Source organism: Melopsittacus undulatus, chromosome 6 (assembly GCF_012275295.1).
Source record: "Melopsittacus undulatus isolate bMelUnd1 chromosome 6, bMelUnd1.mat.Z, whole genome shotgun sequence".
In the NCBI taxonomy this organism is placed as follows: domain Eukaryota; kingdom Metazoa; phylum Chordata; class Aves; order Psittaciformes; family Psittaculidae; genus Melopsittacus; species Melopsittacus undulatus.
Genome location: NC_047532.1, coordinates 61,153,666 through 61,159,665, shown reverse-complemented (window position 1 = coordinate 61,159,665; position 6,000 = coordinate 61,153,666).

Here is a 6,000-nt window from a genome sequence, read left to right as displayed (position 1 = left end):
CTGCAAGAAGTGACAAAGGTAGTCAGTGGTTACAAGAGGGTGTTGGCCCTGGAAAGCATGACATGTCTTCCTTTAATGATTAAAGAGCCAGCAGAAGCACAGACACAGAACATCTCCATGCAGATGGCTCTTAATCTTCTGTTGATACACAGGAAACCTGCTCTTTAGCAGCAGCAAGGATGTTTCTGTGGGACATAGCTCTCTTAAATAATGAAATCAAGAGCAATGTAATAATACCAAAGCCTTTCTTGTTATTGCTTGCCTGGTCTTACAGTATCTGAAACTTTATCATTTTGACTATGAACTACCATGATATCCTGGGCTCTGACTAGAATTGCTATGACCTTCTACAACATAAATAGCATTTATAATTCTTATTTTGTCATCTGCTTCTAATGAAGTATTCCGCCTCCAGCTCATCTCTTTCCTCACAAAGTCAAATAGTATTCCTAATTATAGCAGTACAATACTACTTAAGACAGTGGTAAAAGAGAAGAAACATGGCAGCATGCCCTCTACCTTCAATTCACTTGTTTCCCCATCTCTTCTGACCAGGACTTACTGCTTTTCCCCTTCTTTCAAGAGCATATCATCAGCTCGAGCAAAGACTCTCAAGTATCCAGTTTCAACAGTTAGTCTATGCATAGCAAAATACTCAGCTGAACAAACCGGACCCTCATCAACAAAATCTGTTCTGTTCCCCCACATTCTCCAATCGGGTGATTGCTTCCTTCCTATTAAGAACAAATAGAAAAGAGTTTGACACAGAGACTTGCCAGACCAAAGGGAAACAGTGCCTGCTAAGTAACTCTTCCCTCACTGATTCTTCCCTCATTTAGTAAATTATCATCTGTAAGGACTGTACTGTGGCTGTTAAAACAGACCCTGGATTATGGGGGATTATGAAGCACTGTGCAGAAATGGGATTCTCCTGTGCACTTTGCCTGTCTCAGACTGCTTCCAGAGCAGCAGCCATCACAAAGGCTCAAACATTCCCTGAACAGCAACTTTCAGCTTGCATGTCCCCTTCCTTCATCTGTATCCAACTACACTGGCTAATACAATGCCAGGGTTCTCTTTCTGACACCCATGATGATGATGAACACTTCTATTGCCAAAAAGTGGGACCATGACTGCTCCCCACCCAAGTGAGACAGCTGAAATAACAACCTATGCTTTAACAGAGCCATGTATATTATACAGCAAGAATACCATATGAAGGCAGAATAACCAGAGTTGTATAAACCTTTTGTATGTAATTTATTTTTTGAGACTTTCTAGAAGAAAGAAATCATGCAGATTTTTTCTTCAAATACAAATATTCTGCATAACACCCCTAATCCAGAAACACAATTACATACACACTTAAACTTAATCATGTCTGTAGCGCCAGATATTTCAAATGGGAATTACATATCTGATTAACCTAAAGCTTAAAAAAAAAATCTTGTTAGAGCCAAGTTTTCATTACTAAATATATATATAGACATTTAGTTTAAGGCAACTATTAAAATAATTGTTGTTCCTTCCATGTTTCTAATATATATTGAAATAGGAGAGTATTTAAATCAAATGCTCTACATGAGGCTTAGACATCCTATACATTTTTGTATATTGCACATGCTTCCAAATGAACTCTACAGCATACATCTTGTAAAGCTACTCACAAAATTTTATAAATAGAAAAAGCTAAGCCAAAAAAGAATTAAATTTAACAGTTCTATGCAGTCAGGTTGTGATGACCTTACCACGCATGCATAATCAACTACTCCAAAGCCATAAAGTGTCACTGTATAAATGGTTACAATAAACATCTTTGCTACACACTTTCCACAGACACATTTTAACCAGTGTATCAGCTATTTACACCTGCTCCCTAAAGTAGTTGCCAAAATTCATCCATAACATGCAATTTCTCAGGAAGTTAAGGGAAACTGCCAAAGAAAAAACAAAACCCAAACAAAAATAAAAAAGTGAAAAATTGGATCATGAAGACATACAGGAAAAAAAAACCCAAACCTTTATCAGATAGTCTCCTACGTTGTTCCATTGCATTTCTCTCCTCAGCCATCTTCACAACCAGCCCTTGCAAACAACTTTATTGCAATTAAATGACACCAGAATGTTACTGTTTGAACACAGAATTATCTCCTGTTTAGTGCTGTTCTCATTCGACACACATGGGCTTCAATGGAAACTGAAAGCAGGGCCAAAAGATGGGGAACTGAAGTCTATTCATGCCCCACTAAGAAATCATGCATATGCGCAAAACAAATGAGCTTTTATGAACATTCAGATATTTCTTCACATGTAGAAGCAGAATTAAAAAAAAAAAAAACAAACCAGCCAGTCACTTCAATGGACTACAGTTCAACAGGAAAAAGTGTACTATTTAGTATTCACTCTCATTCAGACTTTTTCACTAACTCTTGCTAACTGATTTATTCTTAGACCTGAATGCCATATTGGAAAACTAGAGTCATGCCAATTTTTCTCTGAACTGAGGTGCAAATAAAGCATTATCCAACAGCTACCATAATGGTAACAAGATTACATTTGTTGTTGTTGTTTGAAGTGGTCTTTTGAATGTAAGTTTCTCCCCAGACATTTATTTTACAGCTCTAGTATTTAAAGGTTATATTCATCAAATCATATTAAGGATTTTCACTGGAAAAACATATGAGGCACCAAGTGGCCATGAGAGAGACAGTACACTGATATCACCTAATGAAAGAGGCTAAGATCTATTCCACATGTTTTAAAGTTTATAATAGAAAGTATCAGTTATACCAGGGTAGTCATGCTCTTCACAGAGAACCTGGCAACAGTGGGATGTCAAGGACAAAGGACTGCAATTAGTGAGCATTGCACAGCACACCTGAAAAGAAAAGTAATATAAAACCTCATAGCACAAGTGCAATTCCAGGAGATGGGCAGAACATGAGAGCAGCCAGTGTGAAAGCCAGGTTAAAAAAAATAAATATAAATTTGCCCTCAGAAAAGATGATGCCCAAGTGACCAAAGACAAACCAACAAGCCACGAGTGTCAGATGAGATGAAAGACACTGTCTCTCACAGACCACAGGAAAGGGACAGATCTGTTGCTTGGCTAGACCCAGTGGAATTGACAGGGGGAAAATGGAAATTCTTTTCCCCCCTTCACAGAGCTACATTACGTCAAAGCCAGGTTCAGGAAATAAAACCTATAGCATCCAAGTATTAAGAAAAGTGACTTATGTACCACATTTAATTCTCATTGGGCAGCTTTTTGGTTGCCCAAATTTCAGTAGTAAATGAGCTAAAGTAGCTATTACTCCACTGTTTTCCATTTTTTACCTGTATACAGGAAAAAAAATCATAGGCCATCCAATTAAACTCTCACACAAAGCTATATTTTCCCTCTGACACATGAGTTTACTGGAATCTGCAAAGTTTGTAAGCTGTTTTCTTCACTTTTAAATGCCTCAGCACCTTCTGGTTACAAATTAATAGAAGTATTTGAAAGAAAATAATTATGTAACTATTCTTGTACTTTTGTTATCATCCTGCAACAGGAAGAACATACTCCCCTCCAAAATCATGCACTGCGAAAATTTCTAACTTGCAAAAAACTACATACATGCATTTCAGTAATAATGCCAAAAAGTTTAATAATTCAGAGACTCGCTTGATAATAAATATTTAAAAAAATAATTTCTTCACTCTTACAGTTCTACTGTTTTCACCATTACTCATAAGTTTAAGAGACTGGAATATCAGTAGCACAAGTTCATAAGTCATCCTATGCTGTAACAGCCTTACAGAATCATTTATAGATTACCTGTTCAACCTCACATACCCAACACCAAACCTGCTAAAGCACATTTCTGAAGGATCACACTGGGACATGACTGCTTCTGGGTCTGTGTGTTGACAGACTGACAGTACCACATCAAGCTGCACATGCTGCCTCTTTGCCAGAGGTTACAGGCCACAGGGCACACCCCTCCCATCAGCCTAGTACTACCACGTCTACCATGACTGATCCTCTAATCAAGGGCAAATAGATGGGATCATCTTAAATAGGCAAATTTGATAGCAGCAATTAAAGATAATTATCCCTACAGTGTTATTCCTAGTCTTTTTTCACCACAAAGACTGAAGCATTACACAGCAGAATACTTGTTGTTAACTGCTGTGTTTGTGGATTTGCCCTAATACAACCAACTGAAAGGGGAATGTTTTACTGCCTTTTGTAGGTAGCATGATAAATTGTTCACTAAGGCCAAGTCTGGCTACAGACAGTGCCACAGCAAAGCCAGTAATGGCATTGCTAATTTCAAACATTTTACCTTTATCATCAACTACTGTGAAGAATGAAATTATGCATGAAATCTTATTCTGGTTTGAACACTCGTTGTAATCTAGCACTAGCCTGAATTTAGTCTAAGGGCATCTTCTCTATATGACCTCTTCAGAAGTCAAGTAAATCTTGACAGAAATAGAAAAATCAAACCCAAACAAAACAAAAATTATCTCGCAAGGTTACAACTATTACCTACAACGGCCATCCACACTATTATTCATAGCTTCACGGTCGTATTTGCTGCCCACACTGACTACAGGCTTGGTACACCCACTGTGTAAATGGCTAGACACATGACAGTGAAGAATCAGGTTTATGATGTAATTACACAATAAAACTAGTCAAATGGGTTTCTAATTTGGGGTAGAGGGAGAGAGAGGAAAGGAAAGAAGAAAGAAGGTAAAAAAATATGTACGTGTGAGTTGCCTGTTTTAATCTGTAACACTTTGTCTTACCACTTGGAATAAACTTCAAAGTATAAAACACTTAGCAGCAGAAAGATTGCATACAGAAGAGGTTATCTATTTAACTATTTAAAATACTTGAGGATAAACAGGAGCAGAAGGGGACGACTCCTCACTCCATTTTTCTGTTTATCTACTCTGAAAAATTAGAGCAAATTTTAATAATTTGCCATGTTGACTGCTGGTATCTTTGATGATGCAATAAGCAACACTGCATTTTAGCATGTCTGCAGAAGCAGATCTGGCACAAGAACTCCAGCAACTGGTGGTGATGTCTTCTTTTTTGCTCACACATATTTGATTTTATATTCATACGTTCACTTCTAAGAGCACTGAACTAATTGAAAAACCCCACTTAGATTGCAGTTACCACAACACAGTTTCTTTAGATTTTGTTCTGTGACTGAACAGGTTTAATCGGTGCAAAGGCTCTGCACCCATAAGAATTCCTGCATTTTAAATTAGACTGGTAGCAATGTTGTATGTACCTACCAATAGTTGTATCTCTTGCCACTTTAGAGATGCATCCCCTAAAATAATATTCAGTTTTAAAGTAACAAGAGGCTTGTGACTGCAAGAATTTATTTGCCGTATTTGCTTCAGGGAAGTGTCACTTCTCTCAGTGTCTGGTACAGTGCAGTTGTATATGTGGTGTTTTGCAAGTGCACAGGGGCAGATGATAAATACAGAAGTACATTAAATATATGCAATGGCTTCTTATTTGGATTATGACACGTTTCTGTAAGAAAGCTGTTTCTGAAAGCTTCATATTATTCCATAGGCACTAGTTTGTAATCTTTTGCCCGAAAGGTAAAAGGATCCTATATCCATCATATTTAAATGATCACCTTATAGTCTTCCTAAACATGTTGTCCTGTAGGCTGATCTATTTTTTTGGTATTTTATCAGTCATACAAGAAATAAATGAGTTGGAATTAGGACATTTTTTTTTTCTAGCTCTAATCATGTGAGGTTTTAAAGCATAAGAATTCCAAGCATTTGATGTTAAATATACAGGAAGAATTAAACTCATTTTCTAGTGGCAACTGTAAAAAAAAGAAATTAAAATAATGTCTAATATAACTTATTTCAAAAGTATGTATAAAAACAATTCAGGAAAATGTGCAAATATAGGTTTTAATTTAGTTGTTGAAAACTAAGGATATACTCCTGAATAGAGAACATTTTCTC